The sequence below is a fragment of the Penaeus vannamei genome, chromosome 7 (genome assembly GCF_042767895.1).
Source record: "Penaeus vannamei isolate JL-2024 chromosome 7, ASM4276789v1, whole genome shotgun sequence".
NCBI classification, from domain to species: Eukaryota; Metazoa; Arthropoda; class Malacostraca; order Decapoda; family Penaeidae; genus Penaeus; species Penaeus vannamei.
The window spans coordinates 42,232,967-42,247,966 of NC_091555.1; the positions used below are offsets into that span (position 1 = coordinate 42,232,967).

The window sequence follows — 15,000 nt, forward strand, 5'->3', positions numbered from 1 at the left end:
TGTGTAATTGTCATTGTTATAATCGTTATTGCTGTTATTATTTGTTTTTTATTGCCTTATCGTTATCGTTATTACTACTGTTGTTTTTCATCATTATCAATATCATTATCGTTATAATTCTTGTAAATAGTATTCTTGCTGTTGCTACTGTTAGTGTTATGATTATTCATTACAATTATCATTATTACAGTTATTATCATTATCGTATTACTACTAAAAGGCGGTGTATTAGCTCAAAAATACACTGTTGAATACAGACTTGTAAACCAAATAAACCTTATAAAAAGTGAATGTAACTCTATCATAGTGTACCTAAAAGCTCAGAGTAAATAGAAAATAAAAATAAACACAAATCATATTGGTTATTTCCGGTCACATCTGCATCTATTTGTAAACGGGATCAATCCAGTTTTCTTATCGTGCAAACCAGCGGTGCCCAACCTCACGGTCGCGACCCAAATGAGGGTCACCAGGGCTTAAAAGAAGAATAAAAGAGTCCATAGCTGGGTATGTCAGTAAAAGTTAACGATTTTTTTTTTATCAACACTTGTTTATTGAAATTAGATGTGTTGGTAATATGAACCTATAAAAGGATATAATAACGAAAGCTAATATACATCTGCAAGTATAACTAACATGAAAATGGTGGGATGTATTACTGCATGTTCATACATTTAGAGTCGCTAGCCCAGGCTAAGACTGTCTTTAGGGTCGCATCCGAAAAAGTTTGGGAAACACTGGCGTAAACAGTTATGAAAAATGAAAGTGGGGTTGGGTTTACGTAGAGATTTCGCACTTTCATTGCGGTTCTCTATAAAATCTCCCTACCTGTCTATATTCATCTATTTATCTGTATTCATCTATCTATTCACCATCTGTTTCTCAGCTCGCTTATGCCTCTACAAATCTACATTCGCATAGATAGCGAAACACATCACTAAATTATACCTTAGTCCCACATCCTTATCAACAATTCTTGTCTGCAGTTATTTACTTGCAAATCATTCCTATTCATTCATTCTTTTGATCCTTCTCAACATAGCTTTTTTTGCAGTTTCTTTCTTGTAAATTATTGTCAATCGCTCATTCTTTGGATCCTTTTCAACACTGATTTTTTCTGCAGCTGTTTCCTTGCAACTTATCGCTTCGGACTCTGTCAACACAGATGCCGGGAGACTAAAGATACTGCCTTGGAGACTAAGGAAAGAACTTAAAAGGATTCCCTTCTGTCTTTTTCTTTTCTTTTTATTTGTGAAAGAAAACTGAAAAAAATCCTTGCAAGGGAAAGGTTGATTTAGAGTAAATAGCTCCATGGTCGAAAAGTAGATATTTTGCGGTGGTAAGAAGGGTAACTTTTTAGGATTTATTTCATTCATAAAATTTTATGAGAAATGTGAAGGATGTTTATGTTTTACTACTTTGTTCATTAATTTTCTTATCATTCTGCAGGAAGGAAAGCAACTGATAAACGTATGAAATATGTATATGAAAGATAAACAAACACATCATGCAAGCAAAAACGTTAGTGAATACATATGCATGCACACAAATGCATACGCACATATGTATACATATGTTTATACACACGCGCATGCACAAACATATATACATATATATATATATATATGTATATGTATATATATATGTATGTATATATATACATACACACACACACACACACACACACATACACACACAAGCACGCACGCACGCACGCACACAGACACAGACACACACATGATACATATATATATATATATATATATATATATATATATATATGCATATATATACATATATACACATATACATATATACATATAGATACATACATGTGTGTGTGTTTGTATACATATACATATACATAAATATGTACATGTATATATATATATATACATATATATACATATATATATATGTATATATATATATATATATATATATATATATATATATATATATATATATATATAATGAAGGTTATTATGTGAACAAAACAACTGATACAGTACATAAAGAAATATTGATGTGCGTGTCCATGCAACACACATATCGAAGACATTTTCACATATATACTCAGTCTCACAAGTCACCATCCCACGCCGCTTTCAACTGTTTTCATTTCTCCATTCAGAACACTTAATTCCAAGAAGGCGAGAAAAATCACGTATGCTCTTTGTAAAATAAGAACGAAAAAAATTGAAACCGGGTTCTTTGTAGGCGTTACATTTTGGGATATATTTCCATGAACATACAAAAAATTATGACAAAGAGCAAGAAAGCTGGCGTTATGTCTTTCATGAAAAGAACTTTGCTTTCAACAGAAATCTTAAAAGACAAAAATGCTTCATTATAAATCTAAAAATCTATAAAGCATAACAGCTAAGAATGTTATATGGAGATATTTGAAATCATCGAATGCTTCATTATAAATCTAAAAATCTATAAGGCATAACAGATAAGAATGTTATATGGAAATATTTGAAATTAACGAATGCTTCATTATAGATTTAAAAATCCACAAGACGTGACCGCTAAGAATGTTATAAGGAAATATTTGAAATTAACGAGTGTTGTGTCCGTTGTGTCTCTTACGCCCACTCTCAAAGGAAAAAAGAAAACGTACACACAGACAGACATTATAATAATATGACGTAACCAAGAAGTGGGGGACAGAGGAAGCACGTGCTCTCGTTAGGATTTGTAACTTATAAACTTATTATTCAGTGTTGAACAGTCCAACAGTAACTTATATAAGTCACTGGTAAAACACAAAAGTAAATGATTCAGTCATGCAAGTCAAGAGAGAAGCGTCACACACTGTTTTTGAAAGGTCTGGGAACCCAACCCATCTTTCATCACAGGTGGCTCCCTCCTGAAATCCAGGATAGGCCACTATACCTATCCATCTATCTATTTGTATTTATGTGTATAAATAGATATAAAATCTAACAACCATTCCATCTTGTTCTACTTTTAATTCGAGAGAAATAAAAGTCAGTTTGAAACTGACTAAAGTTTAAGAGCCATAAACTCTTCCATACAAAATTAACAGAAAAAGAAACAGAGAATAATAATGATAGAAATAGTTTGAAAAAGGCGGCTCTGAAGTCAGGAATGCGAACATGCAAAGGCACTTCCTACTGAAAGAAATATTTTATACCCGACCAAAATCCTTAACCGAGAACGCCTCAAATCTCTACTTTAAGCAAAACACAGCATCATGAAAGTTATTATTTTTGGTAATCTATTCGACCTTTTCGTGGACATGCCATAGTTATTCCGGCTAACAGAATTAACATTAAATCCAGCCAAAAAGACCTACATAGGAACTCCTAAAACTCAAACCCAAATCCTAAGCGAGCAACAGCATTCAAAATTGGCGGTTTTTGTTGATCAAGCCATGCAGCCGTCCTGCGCACATGGTATGCCCTTCTTCCCAGGAGAATAAAAATGAATCCTAGCCAAAGAGTTAACCCCAGAACGCCCCTAATCCCTCAAAACCCCAACCCAGCCCCAGCATTCACATTCAAAACCGGCGGTTCCCCAGGGCGAGCCGCGCAGCCGCCCCGCGCACATGGCAGGCCACTCCTCCCAACCCGGCCATATTGTGGCGAAAACGGACGTCGGCCTCCTCGCCTGGTGAGTGGCTTCCTATTCCTCGTCCTGGGGCGGTTATATGGGGAGGTGGGAGGGCGCCCACGTGGCTCGGAGAGGCGTCAATGATCGTGGGAGGTGGGCGTGGGGGCGCAAAAGGGCGTGCGGGGTGTAAATCCCCCTTTTGAGGGATAGGAGAGTCCTCGGTGCTGCAGAGGCGCTCTTACTTTTGTGTCAAGATTGCGCGCCAGGTTCAAGTTTTAGCTAGGGTAAAGGTCCGTTTTAGGGGCGTCCGAGGCCACGACACCTGGTACAACGGCCAGCTAGACACACGGGCGTGCGAGTGGGCGTGGCCAGGAGAAGAGGAGGGGCGTGAGATGGGCGTGAGAACCCTTTCAGAGAGAAATGTGTCCGCCCACCGTGTCTCTCTTTGCCGGGACACTCACCCACCTGTAACACTCGCTTCCTCTCCTCTCCCTCTTATCACTGCCTTCTTTCTCGCGGTCTGCTCGTTGTTCTCGCCCATTCATCAACATTTTCATTTCCTTTTCAAACTAGCGTCACAGTATTTGCTATTCATCGACTGTAACGCGAGACTGTAACGTTGAAAGTACGGTCTCGAGCCACCTGTAACGCCGAGTCCCCCTCTCACGCCGCAGGGGAGTGTTACAAGTAATATTTTTTTCGTTATTTTGGCGCATTTTACCACAACAACAGATGAGAAGATATTCGAAATATGAAGTGAATGTCGTTTATCTTACAATATTGGTTTTTGAGTTATTAAAAACCAAGAGAGCTTGTGTGGTGACAAATAAACTTTCTATTTTATTATCCTCCTTTATTGTTGTTCCTTATTTCTCCATGTGACTCATCCTTAGGCATTGTTTGGTAATTCACATTAGTGGCCTTATCTCAGATATGCACACAATTTGATTTTAGTAGGAAGGTGAGAGAGGGTAAGGGTTTATCAAGCCTATTGTGATGTGTCAAGGGCCATTGAGATAAGATTAGCTCTACGTAAACAATGAGTCTGTCACCTAAATTGATGTTGGTTGCGGCAATGAGGTAGAAAGGGTCCTGTTGCATTACTAGTAATGGAATGTATGCGTTATCATATTTTTGTCGTGTATTATGAATAGTTTTGAGGTGAGCGTGTATATTTACTCGTAGAGGTTGAATTTTTAGAAATAGTATCATGGGTTTAAATGCAGAGGAAAGCCAAGACTAGGAATAAGAAAAGTTCTCATGTATTGTGTTTAGCAATCTTAGAGTAAGAATGACCCTAACATTTTATAAAAGTTTGTTTCTTAAACTAGTATATATTTGAAAAGGTAGTGGAATGTCAGCTATTTATAATGTATGCACAGATTGACATTTTCCTTGAATAAAGAAAAAAATCCTGCAATTCATACTCATTTGACATATGCTAAGTCATACAGTCTTTTGAAATTTTCCCATTACTCAAGTACGTTGTTGAAGATATTTGAATAGTGTAGTTTCTCAGTGATTTATCTTTGGGTCAACCTGGTCATGAGGGGGTATGAGTAATTAAGAATTTATATGCCTGTTGCAGTATAGGGTTATTTTGGGCTATAACAACAGATTGAAGTATTGATATATAAACAAAAAATATGCAAGGGGAAGCTTAATTTTAACTAGTATACAAAATAATTTATAACCATCTATGTAGGAATTAGAGATATTGCAATTGTGTATTTGTGGAAATAAGTAAAATTTTGTTAGGTTTGGCAGGTGCAAGGCTCGTTGATACATCAAAGGTCCATGTAGATATATTCTGTAAAATGGAAAAGTAGGGTTGACATTTTTGTTGTAATATAAAATTAATGGTTAAGTTGAAAAAGCTGATGTGGTCATATATAGAAAGGTTACTTGAGAATAGATTTGGGTATTTCTGCTAGTGTTGTCATATAAGGATTTTTGTGGTTCATGAAATTTTTAGTGGCAAGGAGTTTTTCATGATAAAGTAGGTTTGTTAAATTATTAGTGGCGAGGATTTGTTAACAATTAGTTGGGTTTGTTCATTCAAGAAGTTTGGTCTTCTACCAATATTCGACTGAGAATGAGATTAGAATGAGATGTATTTTTTAAAGGACTGTGTATGATGATAACAAATATAAAGATACTAGAATGTAATTTAAGGGAAATAATCAAGTTTGTTTGAGCTGCATCAGAATTTATGTTCATAAATCGTTTTGTCAGAATACATAATATATTTATTGATCATCATGAGAGTGGCAAGATAATTATTACTATTGAAAAATAATGGTACATATCCGTAGTCAGCAGAAGACAATTGATGTTCATGCATTGTTGGCATAAGTCCTGATGTTAATTGTATTCAAATCTATGATTTATTTATATATGCTTTATAATAAGATATTTGTTTATCCCAACATGATACATCAGATAAAATAAAAAGCTGTAGCCTCATCTTCGGGACATGGTTTAGTGTTCTTTTGTATTTATTCTAATTGTCATTTTTCATATGTACCATTATTGTCATCTTAAATATTTTTTAAATGTAAAACTGTCTGCCCCATTATTTCCATCCTTAACCAGAAGAAGAAATATTAAAAAGGGAATGAACATATAAAGTTCTAATGGGAGTAGAGGTCTGTGTAAGATCTTTTAGTATTCATAGTCTTTCTCAAAAATAAACAAACTAAGGCAGCATTACATAAGTGCTGTCATTATAAGAAAGTAATTTACATGCAACATGAATCTATGGTGCAAATTTTAATGTATGCATGTCTGTTGCTTCTTTGTGTGTGTATTTTTACAACAGATTTTATGGCTTTAGTTAATTTTTTATTGGTTAGGGTATGTAAAATTACACTTTTATTATGCATTTGGACACATGGTCTTTCATGAAGGACAGACAAGTTATATAATCTGATGTTTTGAGTATTGTTTACAAGAAACCTCTAAAGTTGAATTTATCATCTTCCCAGCTTAATCCCTATTTATAATTTTTGAAAAAATAAGTTTGTTTAAGAATGAAGAAGATAAAGGCAGTTGTTCATTGCAAGTCCTAGCTTAAACCATCCTTCTCAAGAATCCTTTGTTGTGTTTATCAAGTATGGTATGCAGTGTATGGTGTGTCATGACCTGATCACTGAAGAATGAGCAAGCTTGTTAATTTTAGCTTCCAGAACAAATCCCTTCTTGATGAAATGGAGTATAAGTAGCAGTTTGCTTAAAGATTGCTATGGGAATTTTGAATGCCATATAGATATAGAATAGGGGCACTCAAACTGTCAGTAGTATGCTCCCAGAGATATACTTAAAAAATTCCAAGATTATACATATTGTTGAAAATTAATGATTAAAATTGGTAATTTTATACATTGGTAAAGAGTGTCAGGCTTATATATTCAATGCATCAATAATATTTGATAATATTTGACTTGTGCATTGGGTTCATTCATTAATTACTATATGTTCAGTATCTTATGAATGTGGCTGCAGATTAGTGATGTAGGAACTTAATAGGGAAAAAGTTTTGAATGTTCTTAATATAAAGGATTTGAAAGATAGAATTAAGAATATTTAATGGAAGAAAAAAGTAATTCTTGTTTTAGGATAGGGTTGGTGAGGAATTTTATTTTTGCTTAGGATTACTCGAGATGAGCCTCCGTTAAAGTAGTAGTGCCATATGTTGAGACAAATGCATGCTTATGAATATACGTACATGTATGTGAAGGTTGTGTGCATATGGGGATTGGTTGTAGTGTGTGCAGACCATGCATATATGCATCCCTAAAGGCACTTGCAGTATTGCTATCACGTACATTATCCATAACTGTATATATCTATATATCAGTACATGCCTAAGTGCATGTATTGCATGCATCTGGATACATTTATTCCTGCTTAGATATGTGCATACATGTTTGCAGCATGTGCATACATGCATACATGGACACATGCATGTTGACTTACACATACATATGGACATATATGTATACTGATATAAGCACACATGCATACCAACATACACACATGTATACTGATATACACATGCATGCCACCATACACAGACATGCATACCAACATATATGTCCATATCAGTATAGATACTCGTGCATACCAACATACAAATGTGTATACCAACATACATACACGTGCATACCAACATACATACACGTGCATACCAACATACACACACGTGCATACCAACATACACACGTGCATACCAACATACACACATGTGCATACCAACATACTCACATGTGCATACCAACATACACACATGTGCATACCAACATACACACATGTGCATACCAACATACACACATGTGCATACCAACATACACACATGTGCATACCAACATACACACATGTGCATACCAACATACACACATGTGCATACCAACATACACACATGTGCAGACCGACATACATACACATGCATACCAACATACACACATGCATACCAACATGTATAGTGACATACACTCACATTCATACCAGCATATACACACGCACATGCATACTGGTATGAATGTTCATACCAGGCTACATACATATACATGCAAATCTATATATAAACCTGTATATGTACAAACATATGCATACAAACATACACTTAAGAATGTCTATGTATGTACACACGAGCATAGCTACATACACACAATCGTACCAGCATGCATAACCATATACAGTACACATGTATGCACACATACTTATCTACGTTTAAGTATGTATACCTACTTGTATACCTACATACACATGCACATGTGCATTCACACATGCAAATCACTGTACACACAAGTGAACCCACATACATACATGTGCATGCATGCATACATGTGCTCATTGATGCATATGCACATGTGTGCATGCAGACATGTTTGCATACAAGCATGTACAAGCACACACTCACACAGATATATGCATGCACATATATACAGACATACAAGCATATACACAGGCAATACATACATAAGTGTACATATGTGCAAATAGTATATGTACATGTATACATACATATGCACATCTATAGATACATGTATACATAGTCACATGTATATATTCATGATTATTGAGTCATGAACTCATATGCAGATGCACATGTATACATGTACATGTACACATGTACATATGTACATGTATATATACTTATACTTGCATGCATACATACATACACATCCATGCACATGTGCATGCATACACATGCATGCACATGTGCATACATACACATGCATGCACATGTGCATACATACACATGCATGCACATGTGCATACATACACATGCATGCACATGTGCATACATACACATGCATGCACATGTGCATACATACACATGCATGCACATGTGCATACATACACATGCATACACATGTGCATACATACACATGCATGCACATATGCATACATACACATGCATGCACATGTGCATACATACACATGCATGCACATGTGCATACATACACATGCATGCACATGTGCATACATACACATGCATGCACATGTGCATACATACACATGCACGCACATGTGCATACATACACATGCATGCACATGTGCATACATACACATGCATGCATACATACATACACATGCATGCATACATACATACACATGCATGCATGCATGCATACATACATACACATGCATGCATGCATACATACATACACATGCATGCATGCATACATACATACACATGCATGCATGCATACATACATACACATGCATGCATGCATACATACATACACATGCATGCATGCATGCATACATACATACACATGCATGCATGCATACATACACATGCATGCATGCATACATACACATGCATGCATGCATACATACACATGCATGCATGCATACATACACATGCATGCATGCATACATACACATGCATGCATGCATACATACACATGCATGCATGCATACACATGCATGCATGCATACATATATTATGTATATATTATATATATGTATATATTAAATATATATGCATGCATGCATGCATATATATATACACATGCATGCATGTATACATACATACATACATATGCATGCATACATACATTACGTATGCATGCATGTATATATATATTTAATAATAATAATAATATATATATATACATGTAATGCATAATACATATATTATTATTGTATATATTATATATTATTATTAATAATATATATGTATATATATATTATATTATTATATATATTATTTTTATATATTAATATTATTGTATATTATTATTATACATATATTATTATTTTATCATGATATATATACACATGCATGCATGTATATATTGATATGCATGCATACATATATAAACATGCATTATTATTATACATACATATGCATGCATACATATGTGCATGTAATACATATGCACGTATACATATGCATGCATATATATGCATATATATATATATACATGCATACATGTAATATATATACATATGCATACATGCATACATATATATTATTATATTATATATACATATACATATGCATGCATACATATACATACATATGCATGCATGCATGCATATACATACATATGCATGCATGCATATACATACATATGCATGCATACGTATACATACATATGCATGCATACATATACATATATATGCATGCATACATATACATACATATGCATGCATACATATACATACATATGCATGCATACATATACATACATATGCATGCATACATATACATACATATGCATGCATACATATACATACATATGCATGCATACATATACATACATATGCATGCATACATATACATATATATGCATGCATACATATACATACATATGCATGCATACATATACATACATATGCATGCATGCATATACATACATATGCATGCATGCATATACATACATATGCATATATATATATATACATATATGCATATACATACATAAACATAGATAAGCGTACATATACATACATGCATATACATATAGATACATACATATACATGTAGATACATACATACATACATGCATATACATACATGCATGCATATACATACATATACATATATACATATACATATATACATATACATATATACATATACATATATACATATATATATATATATATACACATACATACATACATACATACATACATACATTTACATCCATACATACAAATGTACATATACATACGTTTACATATACATCCATACATACATATACATACATACAAACATACATATACATACAAACATACATATACATACATGCATATACTTACATACATGCATATACATGCATATACATGCATACATGCATAAACATACATACATGTACATACATGCATACACATACATACATGTACATACATGCATACACATACATACATGTACATACATATACGCACATATACACATACATATACATGCACATACATACATATCCATACATACAGACATATACACACGTACATACTAATGAATCCCAGCGCTGTTATCAGTGGCATCAGGCCACTGTTGAGTCTGATTAAGATTGTCCATGGGTGTGCGTGCGTGTGCTTGCAAAAAGTCCCATTTCCCGCCCGCATGTTTGGGAAGGGGAAGCTCAGACGCCACAGAGGTTGACTGAGGTGTTGATAAGCGGTTGCACACTCGGCTTGTTAACTGCCAGAAGTGTCGTTATGGTACGAGTGATGGTGGAGATGGTTGAGGGGTGTGTGGTGGCGGCGCTGGTGGTGCTTGTTTATCCGCCTGTAGGGGTCGTATGAATGAGGTTTAGGGTCAGGGTTGGTACGGTGTGGATATATGAGGGGGAAAAAGATCGAGCGAGAAGCACCTACGACACTGGGTGTATTGATTATTTGCAACTTTGAAAGTGATCCCCCACCCCTCTAGGGCCGTATGGGGGTAGGGTGGTAGTGGTGAGGACTTGGGGGAGGGGGGGATGAAACTTCATGTTTTGTCTTCGAACCTGTTCAATCTCCTCGATTCTCTTCGAGCAGGAGGGAAGGGCTCCCTAGGGCAGCGCGGGTGCAGACGATGCCGGCACCGTGCCACATGGGGCACCGCCACCTGGCACTGCATAGCTTTCGAATCGCTTATTCTGCGATGGCTATCAGCGGCGTATTGATCATAACCGATGAGACAACCAGGGAAGCCCCTGAAGGACCTGGTTATTTGTTAGTTTTCTCGTAGGGCTTCTGGCCGAGTGAGTGCCAGGGCGTGCCACGACGTGGGTCAGTTCAGTATGCACAGCTGGCCGTGTTCGTAAGCGGCCGTGCTAGGGAGTAGGGAGGCCCAGCAAGAGACAGCGCCACCAAGAAGGGACTTGGTTAATAAGAATGCACGTAGTGCGGAACCTGGCACTAATAACGATTTTAATACAAAAGCTCTTCCGCCGGTGAAAACGGGAAGATTGAAGTGCATTGCTACTGTTAATGTGTGTGTCTTGCGTGAAATAGAGCTACAAAGAAGTGTGATGTGAAGGTGTTGTGTCAATATTATTTTACTATCGGATTTCTGCCAGTGTACAGAGGTAGTTTTCTCTTCAGATCCGAGAGAAGAAGCACCCATTGTAGACATCGCCTAGTTACGGCATGTAGTGTGCTGTGACTCACGCCGAAAAGGGTTGGTCTTGGATTGCAATATTAACTTTTTTCTCTCTTTCATTGTCACTGCTAGCACTCGAGAGCACAATGGAGTCAATACAAGCAGCGGTGAAGGAGCATATTCAGGGGAAACTCCGCGAGATCGGCAGCACCCTGGATGAGGAGCGGCGGGAGCTCAGTGTACGTGTCTGTCTGTTCCGATGTACGGCGCCGCTAGCGATGCTCCCCGCTTCGTTGTATCCGGTTCTTTGGGGGGGAAACTACCGTAGACACTTGTACTGGGAGAGTACCGTAGACTGTTTGTCCCAACTTGAACCGGATGAATAACTTTTTGCTACCCTGTCGTATTAAGGATATCTAGTCGCGTATTTTTTGGAAGTAATCTTTGATTTGTAAGTGCTTGTGTACTTGTAACGTGGAGTCGTTGGTTTGTAGTTATATTTTGGTAATGAAGCAAGCCACGTTCGTAGGATTTTGAGTCCCTGTTTTTTGCGAGTACGTTTGAGTTGTAATGCTAGCGTTTGTTGGAGACGTATTCTAGCGTTGTTTTGATTCCGACTTCTCCCCTGAGGCCCAAGTGCTGCGAGGGAGACACCTGCACGCGCGGACCAGGAAGTCCAGCGCTGGCAGGAGTACGTTAGGCCTGACACAGCAGTGACGGCAGGCGAGGAGAAAGTAGTGGGCAGCCAGACGACCCTCCGTGGGGAAGGAGGGGCCCGGCGGGGCTGGAATTTGTTGTTGACTTTCGCCAATTCCTTTTTGAAAATTGTTCTGTATCATTTTCATATGGCTTGAGTGACATTGATTTGTCTATCTATCAATCTATCTGTTAATCTGGCTCTGTCTGTCTGTTTATATATCTATCTATATCTATATCTATATATATATATATATATATATATATATATATATATATATATATACGTTTATGTATGGCACTATCTATCTATCTTTCTATCTATCATTCTGTATTTTTTAATGTGGAACATTGGGTTTATATCTGTCTACCTGTCTGTATGTATCTATCTATTTACGAATATGGTTGTTGTTTTTTTCTTTATTTCAGGTCGTCATTTTTTGTTGCTATCGTTCTGAATTGCAAATTTTCTTTGCACATATTGTAAAGCTTTAACAACCAATCGTTATGTATTTACGTGCTCACCTGTCAAAATCTGGGAACATCAGCCAAGTGAGTGACGTGTCAAGGAGTCGAGCCCGGGCTTGTTAAGGATCAAGTGCCTGTGTTTGTCGGCAGATAACGGCGCGGTCGTCTTATCTCGACCGCCCTGTAAAACGTTTCGGAAATGTCAGTACGCCCGGAGAGAAACTTTAGGGGAACTTTGGTCGAAGATTTGGGGTAGCTTAAGAGAAACTCGAGGGAACTATTTAGCATTAGTTGTGGAGAAGAGTTTAGGGTGACTTGGACGAGCAACTTGGATTAACTTTGTAAAGAGAAACATTGGATAACTTAGGGAGAGGTATATAATAACTTAAGAAGAGAAGCGGAGGATGATGATATTTAGGAGAGAAATTCGCGAGAATGAAGAGGAAGATAAGCGTTTAGATACCTTAATGCTGGTTAGTTGAAGGTCTAATAGGGAGAGGTAGGGCAGGTGACCAAGGTTGTGGACCTGTTTTTCGATGTGAAATAACTTGGGAGAGGAAGGGAGGGAAGGAAAGAGGAAGGAAGTGGAATTGATGCTTGAAAGTTTATGGGAGCGAGGGGATGGATGGATTGGATAGTTACCGCAAGAATATTGTGAAGAGGATAGAAAAATAAGCTGGGCAATAAATAGAAAATCAATCAAATTTTGATATAAAAACACGTAATAAGACCGAAGCAAACGCAAAGGAACACAAAATATAGACTGAAAAACGTCAGAAGTCGTACATATTAAAATGCAGTAGTGGGGATGTTAAACAGATTACGCAGAAGCACGGTGTGCCTCCAGCTCAGACAACCCCCACCCTCTCCCCTTTGCAGTTAGCGGCAGAAAGAGTACCGCGCCGCCCATACGTAACCGTGCCTTGGGCTGGTCGAGGGAACAATAGCTTGGTTGTTGAGGGCTGGCTCGGATGCAAGTGTGAAGCTCCATAGTTTATTGGCTCGGCTGAAGGAAGGCGTATTGTATTGTATTGTATTGTGTTTCGCCGCGCGGATTTTAGCCAGGGATTATCCTCCAAGGAATTTGTTGGCTGTGGCGGCTGTGAAAGGCCGAATAGCTGCTCTCTTAGGGTTTTTTGGATCTGTTTGGGTTGTGCTTCGCGTTAGAAGGGTGGCTCTTGCTTTATCTGCCAATATATTAGTTCCTCATTGTGCATTGCAGTGAGAAAAAAAAAGAAGTCATAAGTCAGGGTTAGTGAAAAAGAGAGATTTAGAGAAGGTAATTTTAAGGACACTCATCACGCCACCGTCTCCATGAGGCTCAGCAGTATCCATAGATCCCCTTGCGCCACCAGCCAGAGATTCAGGCAGCGAAGCAGGTGAACGGGAGTCGCGGCGCCAGAATCCCCTGCGGCAGCGTCATAAACTTGATGGCGACTCGTCCGTCTCCCGCTCGCTCACGCACTCCAGAGGTCACCCACAAACCTACTGTACTGTGTGCTCTGCTCCTTCCGAGGCCGGCGTTTAACTACCTGCTGAATTGCCATAACCCCCCCCCCTCCCTCCCTTTCCTCCCCTCTCATACTCTCTCTCCCCCTCTCTCCTCCTCTCTCATACTCTCTCTCCCCCTCTCTCCTCCCTACTTCCTCACCACCTCTCCCTCCCCCTCTCTCCTCCCTACTTCCTCACCACCTCTCCCTCCCCCT

General features: G+C 37.6%; 1 protein-coding gene across 2 annotated transcripts in view; it reads left to right on the forward strand.

Moving 5' to 3' along the window:
* The first annotated feature begins 3,538 nt into the window (after positions 1-3,538).
* Positions 3,539-15,000, forward strand: part of Moe (moesin) — a 99,768-nt gene continuing 88,306 nt past the window's right edge. The window contains exon 1 of one of the 2 annotated variants that reach the window (XM_027372395.2): positions 3,539-3,642. The gene's annotated coding sequence lies outside the window, so the exon portion shown is untranslated. The remainder of the gene's footprint in view (positions 3,643-15,000) is intronic. The other variant, XM_070123935.1, reaches the window with a different exon arrangement.